Here is a 15329-nt window from a genome sequence, read left to right on the forward strand (position 1 = left end):
GTTGGGGGTGGAGACTAGATAGTACAAGTCATGATTAGAGGGTTGGAAGTTTTAGCTCCATTCCACTCCCAACCCCCAGTCCTACTCCTGGCCTCCCCAGGGAGAGGGGATAGAGATTGAGTTCAATCACCAATGGCCAATGATTCAATTAATCATGCCTACTAATGAAGCCTCCATAGAAACACCTGAACAACGGGGTTCAGAGATCTTCCAGGTTGGTGAACACATTGAGGAGCTGGAAGGGCATGGAGGCTCTGTGCCCCACCCTCGATACCTTCTCCCAGCATCTCTTCCATTTGACTTTCCCTGAGTTGTCTCCTTCATAATAAAACAGTAACAGTAAGTTAAGTGCTTTCCTGACTTTTGCAAGCTATTCTAGCAAATTATTGAACCTGAGGAGGATTGTGGGAACCCCTGAATTTGTAGTCACCTAGGCAGACATGTAGACAGCCTGGGCATCTCATTTACAACCGACATCTGAAGTGAGGGCAGTCTTTTGAGACAGAACCCTTAAGCCAGGGAGTCTGACACAACTCCATGTAGTTACTGTCAGAATAGAGTTGAATTGTCAAACATCCAGTTGGTGTTGGAGAATTGGAGACTTGGTTGTTGGTGTGAAACCCCCCCACACATTTAGCGTCAGGAGTGTGGTCAAGGAAAAACCTTTTACTCCCATGATTTCCCTAATGCAGATCTCTGATGAGTTCTTGCTCAGTCCCCTTTCGTGAGTGTTATGATCCTTTATCCTCAAGGGATATTTATCAAGCTCTTCGAGTGTTCCATGGCCTACGTGGGTTTCTTCTCTCATAATGGACTGGGTTAGCTATGTGAGCTCCCAGAAGCCTGAGCCTTGGGCAAGAGGGGGGCTCTTTGTAGGGTCAGAGAGGTTGTGTGAACAGAGCAAGGACATGAGGGCGTAGGCATTTATACACTTTCTTATGAAGTCCCTCACAGTATAGGATAAAAATGGGTAGAATCAGAAGGAGGCAGGCCATGGATCAGGACCCAGCCTACTCTCCCCTCTGTCTGGAACAGAACTTCAAGAATCTATGAATTCTAAATTCAACCTGGCCTTCTAGGTTTTACAAAGTAGGAAAACAGGATATATTTTATTTAACTGTTTTTTGGCTTGATTTACATATTTTAAATTGAGACATATGGCCTATGGGCTCTCCATGTGACTCTTACCCTAGGTGCACACAAGTTTGGGATGGGCCTGACAATAAGTGTAAATTCTATTTTCTTCTTTAGTTTGGACTTGAAGGGTCTTCTTAGAAAGATTCCTACAGAAACTGGACACCATCTCACAAAGTTATTTTCCTTTGCTCCTTGGTTCTACGTCAGTAGGTCATAGCAGGTTTCCCTTTGTAGCTTTTTTCCACAGCACCTCATCATTTAACAATATCACCTAATATGGTGTATGGCATGCTTATGTATTATGTGTATTTTTTATTGCTTGTCTTCCCAACCCCTGCCTATTACCCTGTACCATCACTACCTCCACTAGAATATGACTTCTATGAGGATGTCCCAAGAATTAGAATAGTGCTTAGAACATGGTAGGCACACAATAAATATTTGTTGAATAAATGAGTATGTATACACACATATGAACATAAATACAGGAAAATGTGCACTAAGTACCCTTTGGTTGGTGAGATTTGATGATGATTTTAATTTATTAGTTATATTTTTACATATCTTACAAAATTTCCATAGTAAATACATCTACTATCGTAATAAAATAATACAAGTATATTAAATTATAACACTTAAACCCTTTTATATTTCTTGAATAATGAATGTTATTGCACACATTTAGTAGATGATGAAATGAAACTCTGATTCTAATAGTTTCAGCTTGTGACAGTCGTGGTGTTTCTCGTGTTCTCCCCAGGGTCTTTGTACCTGACATGAGCATGACTGTCTCCCACATGAGATAGGTTTTGTGTCCTGCCCACCACTCCCCTTTTAGTTTTGTGTTTGCACCCTGGTCATAACTACTCCAGCTGGTGTCCCCTTGCCTTTCAGCCAAAAGAGATCGTTTAATACAAAGCGTACCTGCCTTGTGCTCAGAATGTGGGCAAATGTAATAATCAAACCACAATTTTTTGTGAAATACTTAAAAACTTGTGTTTGATTCACACTATGAAAAGATGATCCTCTTCTTCTGAGAGCATACAAGTTGATCAATGTGTCGTATTTTAAAAGTTGTCTTAAAATATAAGGGCAAAGGAATAGATAACTGCACATAATGTACTTGTTAAAAAAAAAGTTCTGTGTCTTTGGTGACACCAAAGCACCTGAATGACTATGTTACTCATAGTTAAAAAGCTGTGACTCTGTGTGTGTGCATTGGGGGTAAGCAAAGTCATAGCCCTGTTTTCATTTTTTCTTTTCTTTTTTGTTTTTTAATTTTTGTGAGGAAGATTTTGCCCTGAGCTAACATTCGTTGCCAATTTTCCTCCTTTTTCGCTTGAGGAGTATTAGCCCTGAGCCAACATCTATGCCAGTCCTCCTCTACTTTGCATGTGGGATGCCTCCACAGCATGGCTGATGAGCTGAACAGGTCTGCACCTGGGATCCACTACACCCGGCAAGCCCCGAACTCCGGGCCACTGAAGGGGAGTGCTCAGAACTCCAACCACTTGGCCATGGGGCCGGCACCCTCTGTTTTCTTTTGAATGTCAAGTATTAGGCTGTCTTGAAACCTTGCAATTTTCAGCACTATTAGAAATAAACAAACATCTGTCCAAATGATAGTTGACCAAACTTTTCAGTTTTCATCTGATTGTTTGACTGTCATGAACTATCAGAGAATATAGGTATTTATGATCAACATGATTATTTTACTTTAAATGTGATGTTCTATAGACATGATACTGGATTTAAGTTGTCTTCATTTTAGAAATGTAGATAGTGCAGACTTGCCATTGTTCTTTGAACTTTTTTGTGTTTTTTCAACCACTGCTTCCTCAAGAAATAAGAAACGTATTTTTCAGTATGCTTTCTAGGATATTTCATAGCACGCGGGTGAAGATTTTACGTTTCAGTAATCTCAATTCCACTTTTAATATAATCATATAATTCAAACTGAATTGGAAAGCAAAGCTGTAGCACAGTTTAATTAAATGCAAATATTATGCAGTCTCATGTTATTCTAGAAACATTCTAACATTAAAAAGTTTGTAAGCCTAGCCCACAAATCACCTCCTTTATGAAAGTGACTATAATTTCCTCATTTGAAAGAAGTGTCTCTTTTTTTAAAACTCTGAAATCTGTGCCCAGAAATTAACTAGGTACTGCATACAGAGTGGAAAGAAAGCAGACGAGTTCCCATCCTCAGAGAGCTTAACAAGCAACAGTGTCATCAAACACACACATGCTAATATATATATATAGATGTATATTTATTACAGAAGTGGATGAGTGTAAGGAAAATGAAAAGAACTGGTTTGTGAGAATGACTGATAGGTGGCATAGTAAAAATACTGAGACCTCTAAGGAGGTGATATTTAAGCTTTTAAGTGGACAGAAGTTAGCCAGGCTACGTGTGGGGTGCAGAAGACGTGGGACCTATGGAGCCACATTCAAGGCTGAAGGTCCTGACGCCCCAAGGCCTACACAACTTGGCTTGTTTGAAATTTCGAGAGAAGGTCCGTGTGGCAGCCCCATACAGCACGTGGCGTAGATTCTGTGCAGTGGACCTTTTTAGAGAGTTCGAGAGGTAAATCTGTCAACTGCTGTGTTGAGAAGCAGTGGGATAGAGAATGGAGCCATCTTGTCCTTGGGAGTGTGCCAACTGCATTGCTTTAACTGCATTTTGTTATGGTTTATATGGCAGGAGGGGGGTGGGTAGAGGTTGATTCAGATTTTTGTGAATGTCTTCTGTAATTCGGTCACATTTATGAACGTTTTTCAGTGCCTATTATGTGCTTGGACTGCTCAAGCACTAATGATAATCGGATTAACAATAATAACAATAGCTAACAATTCTGTAGTTTTTCTATGTGCTGTAATAATATTCGCTGATCTCTATATAGCTTTACTATGTGCCAGAAACAATTCATAGTATTAAGTTTATTTGCTCTTTTGATACTTATGTCAAGCTTATGAGGCAAATATTCTTGTTATCCTCATTTTACGGAGGAAGACAATGAGGTACAGAGAGGTTAAGTAACTTCCTCAGGATCACACAACCTTAGAAAGTAACAGAGCCGGAATGCAAACTCATATGTTCTCTTTCCAGTGCCTTGTTCTTAACTGCTATGCTGTGATACAATGTGAATTATATTTCCAACTCTAAGGGGGACAGTGAAAGAGACGAACAGAGCTGACTATAATATAAGGAAGACTAAAGTACCAGATAGGAGTATAAACAAAAGATGCCATGAATTCTGATTTTGAAAAAGTGGAGGGTTAGTGGGAGGCTTGGAGTAGTAGAAGAGGAATCTATAATACTTTGTCTGAAGTATAACGAGCTCCCAATAAAGGGAATTTAAGAAATGGGTCCAACTAAGAACCCCTCCTGGCCAGGAAGTGTCCTAAATCGAGGTCTGGCTTCGTGGTCAGGGTCACACAGCCCTACTCTACTTCACGGACACTGAGGGCAGTGTTCTTGCCTATCACAAGGTAGACACTGAGTAAGGTTTGTTGGATGGTTGGCAGGAACCACATCTTCTCCTTTCTTGATAAGTAATTGGGGAACAATGGTGGCATTTGGTCCCTGATTGCATGCTGATTGCTGCAGATGACCAGCTGATGAGCAAATACATGACGGCACCTGTGCTAAGGCCTGGCTTCCATTATTGACAACATCTTCAGCATCAGCTCTAATGATCACCATGACTAGCCTTCACACAGCAATTTACACATGACAAAAATTTTCCTGCTATGTCATTTTAATGCCTGAAAATTGATTTATTTTGCCCTCACTTTCATAAAAACTATTTTGCTTTTGCCGAAAGTAATATACGTCTGCAGTTTAAAAAGTTAAGTGATATTATTAAGCTTATAATGAAAAACAAGAGTACTCACCAAATTACTCCCTTCTTCCAATTTCCACCTCTACAGAAGTAATTAGTTTTAACTTATTTTTAGCTGCTTCTTTTGGCATTTAGCATCATGTATCTAAGTAATATGCTTACATTGCAATTTCTTGATTTTTCCATTTTAAATATTATCCATTGAATTCTCGAGAGAAGACGAGGATTTAACTTTTTAACTGCCTCCTTCCTCCCACCTCCCACACATTCACACTCTCATAAACACACTTCCAGTCTTCCTAGCCTGCGATACAGGTCTCTTGTGCCTTTTGGTTATATAGAGATCTTTGTTTTATGATGATGAAATTTAAATGTAATTCACAGTTTTTCTATTTATTGTACCATGTATCTTTTCATGTATTGTTCCCTTTCTTATACAACTCTGCTTGGAGTAAATAATTGCCTTGTTTTTTTAATTACTTCAGTATCTCTGAATCTATCACTAATTAATTCCCAAACTTTGCACAGAACTTGAAATTTATCATTAATATATTCAAACTCATCAAGCAGCATATCATATTTTCTGGAGGGACTCATTCCTACAATCCTTTATTCTCTTTTCCACTTTCACCCAGCTGATGTGTAGGCCTGTTGCATCTGGGGGTCACTCCATCACCTTCACCTGAGAGCTCCCTGTCTTCTGGGTTGGTTCCTTTGGCTCCTGAATCCCACTTTCTGATCTGCCTCTCTGTTTGGTGGCAGCACATTCTTCAGTAGCTTCCCAAGAAGGACTGCAAGAAACATTTTTGAGACATCGTTTATTAGTCAGGATAGGCTATCATGGGTTTTCAACCTCAGCACTATTGTCACTGGGACCAGAAAATTCTGTGTTGTGGGAGGCTGTCCTGTGCATTGTAGAATGTTTAGTGTCATCCCTGGGCTCTATCCTCTGGATACCAGTAACACCTCCTCACTTATAGTAACCAAAAATCTTTTAAGATATTGCTAAATGTCTCCTGGGGAGCAATGTCAACTCCGATTGAGAACCACTAGGCTTTGTAAACAAATTAACCCCCAACTCTCAGTTGCTTAACCCAGTACATGTTTGTTTCTTGTTCATGGTTACAAGTGCAGTGGGGGTTGTTGGCACAGCAGTCTGTTCCACATATTAATTTATAAATTATTCAAGAACCCAAGGTAATGAACATGCTCCCATCTTTTATTGGCACAATAATTGAATTCTAAAGTCAAAGGAGCTGAGAGCTTAGGGAACAGGTGATTTTCACTAAGTTCATAACTGACAAATTTCACTTCTCACATTCCATTGGCCAGAATTAGTCACATACCCATCCTTTTTTTTTTTTTCCTGCAGAGGAAGATTTTCCCTGAGCTAACTGTTGCCAGTCTTCCTCTATTTTTTTTGCTGAGGACAATTCACCCTGAGCTGACATCTGTTGCTAATCTTCCTCTTTTTGTATGTGAGCTGCTGCCACAACATGGCCACTGACAAGTGGTATAGGTCTGTGCCTGGGAACGGAACCTGGGCCACTGAAATGGAGCACTCCAAACTTAACCACTAGGCCACCAGGGCTAGCCCAGTCACATACCCATTCTTAATTTCAAGGAAGAAAAGGAAAAATGATCTCACATCTTAAAATTCTGAAAAGTCTTCATTTTACCCTTATCTGGTTAATAGTCTGGCTGGGTTTAGAATTCTTCATAAGAAAGCAATTTTTTGGTATAAATATCATCATTTAACAGATGAAGAGATACCATCAGAGAGCTGCAGAGCTAGTAAGTGGGAGAACTGAAATTGAACCAGTTGTCTGACTTCCAATCAGAGACAGTGCTGTATTTTCATTGCAGCTGTTTCATTTTCCTCCTGGGCACACAGATAAACTGCATTTGCCAGCCTCCTTCCATTAGATTTCTCTCTCTTACTGAATTTTGGCCAGTGGAATGGAACAGGAGTGATATATGCCTGGTCTATAAAAAATATTCCACGTGCAATTCTCTATTCTTTTTCTCTCCTCATAGCAAACCCAGAAGCCATGAATTGAATGGTGGCATCAAAAAAATGGAAAGAGCTTGAATCTCTGAATGATGTTATGAAGCAGAATCCTGCTCTGACCTCATTGGATAACGAATGATTGAATAATAAACTTTTATGTGTTAAGCCACTGAGGTGTTGAAGTTAGTTATTTTACCTGCTAGTGTTATTTCCCCTGATGAATAGAGAAATAGATACTAGAAATAGAGTGCTGCCATAACAAAAACTCAAATAAGTATCCTTGATTTAGTGGTCAGGAAGCAAGTGGCATGAAATGCATGGCAGAGGTGGAAAGATGGTGACCCACGTTATGTGGTGGTAAAACAGTTGGTAAAATTATTTCATGTAATCAGTTAGAAGATAGACAATATACCTCTTATGCCAGCAGCTGTGGAAAAGTGATTGAAAAAAACTTAAATGTTAGTATATAAGTTACTAGAGATAAGAATTTGCCAGTTTTCCAGCAGAAATGAAAGGGTATAAAATGAGTCTACAAATACGGAGTCTTGAAGAATTGGAAAAGGATTCTATACCACACAGAGTAGAAGACACAACTGAGAAATACTTTGAGCAATTAAATTCCACGAAGATTCAGCCTTGGGGCAAAGAACAGGCTAAGGATGTGGTCCATTTTACCCTGATAGCCTCAAGGTAGAAGCCATTATACTAAGAGAGAAACAGAGAATAATAAGGCAACTAAAACAGATTTGAGAGCTAAGTTTACAACACAGCTTTTGGATAAAAACTTACAACAAATTAGGTATAGAAAGAATGTAACGCAATATAATAAAGGCCATATATGATAAGCCCACAGCTAACATCATACTCAACTCTAAAAAGTTGAAAGCTTCTCCTCTAAGATCAGGAACAAGATAAGGATGCCTACTCTCACTACTTCTGTTCAATATAGTACTAGAAATCCTAGACAAAGTAATAAGTCAGGAAAAATAAATAAAAGGCATCTAAACTGAAAAAGAAGAGGTAAAATTGTCTCAGTTTGCAGATGACATAATGTTATATGTAGAAAACCCTAAAGATTCCTCCAAAATCCTGTTAGAACTAATAAACAAATTCATTACAATTTCAGGATGCAAATCAATATGCAAAAATCAGTTGCATTTCTATACACTAATAATAAACTATCCAAAAAAGAAATTAAGAAAACAATGCCACTTACAATAGCATCAAAAAAAATACTTAGGAATAAATTTAGCCAAGGAAGTGAAAGATTTGTACACTAAAAACTGTAAAATATTGATGACAGACATTGAAGACACAAATAAATGGAAAGATATTCCATGTACACGGTTTGAAAGAATTATATTGTTAAAATTTCTATGCTACCCAAAAGGATCTACAGATTCAATACAGTCCCCTATCAACATTCCAGTGGAATTTTTCACAAAAATAGAAAAAACAATCCTAAAATTCATATAGAACCACAAAAGACTGCAAATAGCCAAAGCAATCTTGAGCAGAAAAAAAAAAGTGGAATGCATCACACCACCTGATTTCAAAATATATTACAAAACTATAGTAATCAAAGCAGCATGGTACTGACATAAAAACAGACAAGTAAACCAATGAAACAGAACAGAGAGCCTAGGAATAGGTACACACGTTTATGGTCAATTGATCTTCAACAAAGGGGCCAGGAACTCAGAATAGGGAAAAGACCATCTTCAATAAATGGTATTGGAAAAAACTGATTTTCCACATGCAGAATAATAAAATTGGATCCTTATCTCACTTCATATATCTCACTTGAAATGGATTAAAGACTTAAATTTAAGACTTGAAACCATAAAACTATTAGAAGAAAAGGTAGGGAAAAATCTTGACATTATTCTGGGCAATGATTTTTTGGATATGACCCCCAAAGCACAGACAACAAAAGCACAAATAGACAAAAGGGACTACATCAAGCTAAAAGGCTTTTGCACAGCAAAGGAAACAATCAACAGAATGAAGAGATAACCTATGGAATGGGAGAAAATATTTGCAAACCATACATCTGATAAAGGGTTTATATCCAAATTATATAAGGAACTCAAACAACTCAATAGCAAGAAAACAAATAGCCTGATTTAAAAATGGGCAAAGAACCTGAATAGATATTTCTCAAAAGAAGATATACAAATGGCCAACAGTTATATGAAAAGATGCTCAGCATCACTAATCATCAGGGAAATGCAAATCAAAACCACAATGAGATATCACCTCACACCTGTTCAAATGGCTACTGTCAAAGAGGCAAGAGATAATAAGTGTTAGAGACGATGTGGAATAAAGAGTACTCTGTCCACTATTATTAGGAGAGTAAATTGGTACAGCCATAGAAAATAGCATGGAGGGTCCTCAAAAAATTAAAAGTAGAACTACTGTATGATATAGCAATCTTATTTCTGGGTATATATCGAAAGGAAGTAAAATCCGGATCTCAAAGAAATATCTGCACTTCAATGTTCATTGCAACATTTTTCACAATAGTCAAGATATACAAATAGCCCAAGTGTCCATCAGTGGATGAATGGATAAAAAAGATCTTGTATATATAAATTCTGCCATTTGCGACCATGTGAATGGAACTGGAGGACATTATGCTAAGTGAAGCAAGCCAGACAGAGAAAAATACTGTATGGCCTCACTTATATGTAGACTCTAAAAAAAATGGTGAAAATTGAACTCATAGAAGCAGAGTAGGAGGGTTGTTACTAGGAGCTGAAGTGGGGAGAGTGGAGAAATGGGGAGATGTTGATCAAAGGGTGCAAAGTTGTAGTTACATAGGATGAATAAGTTAGAGGTTTAATGTACAGGCATGATGACTATAGTTAATAATTCTGTACCGCAATTTATTAAGAGAGTAGATTTCAGGTGTACTCATCACAAAAAAATGGTAACTAGATAAGGAGATGATATGTTAATTAGCTTGACTGTAGTAATTATTTCACTATATACATGTGTATTAAATCCTTATGTTGTGAATTTTAAATATATACAATTTTTATTAAAAGAAAAAACGTATATTTAGAGATGGAGAGAGAGAGAGAAACTTTTGGTTTTAATAGTACATGAAACTGATTCGGAGCAAATAGATCAGAAGTCTACTAAGGTTTTGCAAATTATATTTCCAAAAATCCACAAGCCTGGACAAAACTTCCTTTGAGTTGTAAAACAACTTTTGGGACACCTAGCTTGTTCCAAGAGGAGACAGTCTAAGAAAGTTGTACAGCCCCCAAGGAGAGCATACCTCATAATACTTAAAATGTGGCCAAGAAGGGAGAATCTCAAGGAAGACAGAGGTACTGAGAAAAACAGAGCAAGCGAGTTAGTCCCAGAGAATCAGTGTCTAACCCAGGAAATTTCTCCACTGATGTGGCAGAGGGACATTCCAATGCCTATCCTAAAGGATTTAGTCATTTCTATGGATCAATAACTTTCCAGCTTCCTCTATTCTCTTTTCTGCCTCTGAGTGTTTATTGCAATCATCCGGGAGCATACTGGCAAACTAACTCTCCTGATAAAAAAGCCCTGACTTGTAGCCTTTACCGATTTCTGTGTTGTAAATATTCCTGCTGCTGTTGATGTCAAGCTACCAACAGGATATCATTGAATATGAAATTGCAAGATGTGCATGTAATCAGCTCTTATACTCTGAGCTGGGACAAGACAGCTCCAGGAGGCCACTGCAACCGTCTGTCCCTTTTCCATCACAGTATTCTTAGTGTACTTGTGAAGGGGGCCAGGGAAGATGACTTTTCTTTTTGGTACATAAGTTTCTGGAACAAGGAAACTATATCTATATCTAGAAACTCCATAACTAGAAACTATATCTATATCTATACCTTGCTATATCTAGACCTGATGAAGAGAACTGCACATCACCCAGAGATCCTGGCTTTTGAGATAAATGCAGGAAGTAATTGAAATTTCGGGTTGCTGCTTTAGGAAGTGATATATGTATTTTATGTCTAAAAGGAAGAGTTTACCAAATATTTGATGACCAAAAGAGTAGAAAGGGGGCAGAAAAATTGCTAGGTGTCGATGAAATCTATTTTTCCTTCTTGATCTTATTATTAAATTACATCACCTAGCTCTCTTGAGTCAGGTTGAGACATATGACTGAATTCTGACCAATAGCATGTGGAAAGGAGTGATATAAGCCTCTTCCCACTTTGGCCCTGTATCAGTTAGCTTTCAGTGTGTAATAAACCACTCCAAACTTTGCTGCTTCAAGCAACAGGACCATTTTATTTGCTCATGGTTCTGTGAGTCTGCTCAGATATTCATATCTGGGTCAGCTGTGCTAATCTCTGCAGCTAAGTTTGTGACTAGACTAGGGCTGCATGGACTAGGATGTCAACACTCACCTGTATGGGTTTCAACTGTGACACATGAGATGACTGGGACTCTTTCCATATGGTCTCTCTAGTAGACTAACCTGGGCTGCGTCACATGTTGGTCTCAGGGTTTCCAACAACAAGAAAGAGCAAGCCCCAATGTGCAAGCATCTTTCAAGCTTCCATTTGCATCACATATGTAATATCCCAATGACTAAAGAAAATTACATGGTCAAATTAAGATCCATGGGATTGGAGAAATACTTTACATCTTTTGAGGGGAAAAATTTCAAAATCACGTTGGGAAGGGGAGTACACAGAGATAGAGAAATTATTGCAACCACTTTTTGTACACCATCTACCACAGCCCCATATGAATCTCCCACAAGTGATACTCTAATAAAAATTCTGTGATTCCCCATACAAATCATCTATGAAAACTCTCTTTTCCTTCCATGGATATCTCAGAATTCACATGTAGAAGATGTCAATGTCACAAGATGGAAGGTTCTGTGTCTCTGATTGACTGTATTGAGCTTAAGCTATCCTCCCACCATCCAACAGACATACATGTGCACACACACGCACACTGATATTGTTGGACTCTGATATGAGTAGTAAACTTTTGTTGTGATAAGCCAATGAGGTTTGGGGGTTAATTTTTATAGTATCCAGCTTTACTTATCATGATTATCATAAGGTTTACTTTCCACAGTTTATCCAATGTACTAGATGGAAGAAAAGAATAATAATAATTATGATGAAGAAGATGATTAAATATGTGTCTGCATGATACATATTGCTGCTGGAACGATTAGAGCAAACTCTGATGTGGTCCTGAAGGACAGTGGTCAGAGCTGTAAGCAATGCATGTAGTTGTTCAACTTGCCTAGAAGGAGAGATGACCAAAATAATGATGTACTACACTGATTCAGGGACAGCAGATAATAGTTTGCTTGGATCATCTGGAATTTAGGAAGATCAGATTGGTAGTGTAGTAACAGGGAGTTCTGGGAAGAGACGTGTGGATGTAATATGCTTGCTCAATGGGTGGATCAACAAAGTTATTATGGCAGTAAGGATGGAGGTTGTACATGACTTCAAGGATATGGATTTCCCTTACCAAGAGCTATCTGTTTGTGACTGCTCCTGAGTCCTCAGCCTGCAAATGGAGTACAATGCTGAGTCTCCAATATGGCGTGATTCCCAAGGAAATAGCCAACCAAGTGGGTGATAACATTTGTTTTCACTGGAATGGATACTATGAATATGAATTTGCCTTCCCTGACCACAATGCTTCTGCTATCACTCTCATCTATGGATATATTGAATGCCTCATTCACTATCACAATGTCCCACACAACATTACATTTGTTTAACAGCTTACGAAATGAGTCATTGGCTTATATCCTTGGAATTCACTGGCTTGCCGTATACCCAATCACCCAGAAGCAACTAAGCAGATTGATTGGTAGAATGGAATATTGAAATGGCTGACAACACCTTGAAGACTTGGGATGTTGTCCAAGCCAGTGAGATATATTCTTGGAGCTTCTAATCAATTTACAATTCTCCTATAGCCAGAATAGAAAGGTCTGGGAACTCAAAGGTGGAAAGAAAATGGTTCCTTCTCATTATTATCCCTAGTATACTACTTGTAAAATTGTGTTTCCCATTCCTGCAAAGCTTGGATCTGCTAGTTTTGAGGTCTTAATCCCTAAAAGAGAAAGTGTCTACCACATACACATTAAGGGTTATGTTGTCTAGAAGTTGCGGCTGTCAGCTAGTCATTTGGGTTCCGCAGGCCAGTGAACTGAGAGTTCAGAAAGGGAGTTACTTTATTGTCTGAGGTGATTGATCCTGATTATCAAGGACAAATAAAGTTGCTACTACACAATAGGATCAGAAGGAATTTTTTGGAACCCAGGGAATTTTATGGGATCCTTTCTTAGTACTTCAATGTGCGGAAGTCAAAGTTAACGGAAGACGAAAGCAACTCAGTATAATCAAGACCGCTCATGGTTTATTCCCTCAGGAACAGAGGTTTGGGTTATTCCATCTAGTAAAGAACCATTGCCAGCTGAGGTTTTGGCGGAGCACATGAGGAGCGTGGAGTCACAAGTTACTTAAGTGAGGACCGTAGTGCCTATGCATTTTCTTTCTTGCATGTTATATATATATATATATATATATATATATATATATATATATATATATTTCCAGTTTCTTTTTTTTTAACCTCCTTATTGTATTAAGGGTGTTGGTGGTAGTTACCTTATAATGTAATCTTTAAATTGGAGAAAGGGATTGCAACTGAGCTACAAAAGGAATGAACAACATGCAGAGATGGATGCAGTTACTGGTAAGACTTTGGATTTTCTGGTTTTAGGAGAAGATAAACATGTCCTTATTTGTATGAAGGATAATTGGATCATATTGAGCAGAAGAACGATGTTGTCATCTTCTCGTTCAGAAGTTTAAATATATGGGTAAGGTTATATATGGAATCTGAGTATCCAAGGGGCTGACAATGCCATATATTGTTGAATCTTGGCACCATTCCTGCCCATTTAGGCCCTCCCCCTAAGCAGGATCTAGTTTATAGAATAGATTGGGCCAATGACTGGCACTCACCCAAGATTCAGAAGGTGAGAGGGAAAGATAAACCACTATTCTCTGGCAGCAGCTCCTGGCAGATACACGGGCAGACAGCAGACATGAAGTTTGCAGTGGCTTCCCGGTGAACTCCCGCAAAACACCTGCTTCTGTACTGCAAGCCGTGGACTCCACTGGTGTCAACTTCCCTGCTTTCCTGCCCTTTCTGAGTTCCTAAGAATCAGCAGTGAATTTCTTGACCTTTTTCCTCCAATTCTTCCAAAGGTTTGGTAGCATTTAGTTTACTATCTTAATTCTCTTCCTACTTAAAATAGCTAGAGTGAGTTCTGTTCTCCTGACCAACTGGTGATAAATACCTGTTTTCCCTTTTTTCTCCACTGTACCACACTACACTTGTTCTCTGTTTAGTCCCACGTGATGTGATTTAGGAGATCCAGTAGAAGAAAAGGCATAGCTATATCTGCTAACTACTTGATATATAGCAAAGCACGCCAAATTTAGTGGCATTTAACAACAACCATTTTATTACCCTCACAAATTCCATGGGCCAAGAATTTTGACATGACACCACACTGTGGCTTGTTTCTGCTGCAGAACATCTTGGCCTATATGGGAAGATGCATATTCTGGAGGGAACGCCACAGCTGGTTACTGAAATCGTCTGAAGGCTTATTCACTCACATGCCTGGCACCTGGGCTGGGAGGATTTGATGTCTACTATTGAGGACCAGAGGGCGCACACGTGGCCTTTTCGTGTGGCTTAGCTCCCCCGCAGTTCACAGCATCAGGTTAGTCAGGCTTCTCACGTGATGGCTCAGGGCTCCAAGCTTGAGCTAGCAAACAAGGTGGAAGCTGCATCCGCTTTTATGACCCAGCCTCAAACTTCACACAGGGTTGCTTCCATGGAACTCTATTAGTCAATTGCAGTCAAAAGGCCACCAAGATCCAAGGGGAGGCACATAGATCCCCCACTTGATGTGAGTACTGTCTAAGAATTTGGGGGCCATGTTTTGAAACTCCAGTACCGTCTGGTTGAGAACACAGAACACACTTGCACTGGTAGTTCCTCAACCTAGAGTGCTCTCTCTCATCATTCGGAACTGGAGTGTCTGTAAGATGACAGCAATACCTACTTCAGAAGCTTGCTTTAAGACTTGTAGTGGATTGAATGGTGATACCCAACAAAAGATATGGTCCACATAGAACCTGTGAATGTGACCTTATTTGGGAAAAAGTTCTTTCCAAATGTAATTAAGAATCTTGAGATGAGATCATCCTGGATTAGGGTGGGCCCTCAATCAAATAACAAATGTCTTTATCAAGAAAACAATTAATTAT

This window comes from Equus przewalskii, chromosome 3 (assembly GCF_037783145.1).
Source record: "Equus przewalskii isolate Varuska chromosome 3, EquPr2, whole genome shotgun sequence".
NCBI classification, from domain to species: domain Eukaryota; kingdom Metazoa; phylum Chordata; class Mammalia; order Perissodactyla; family Equidae; genus Equus; species Equus przewalskii.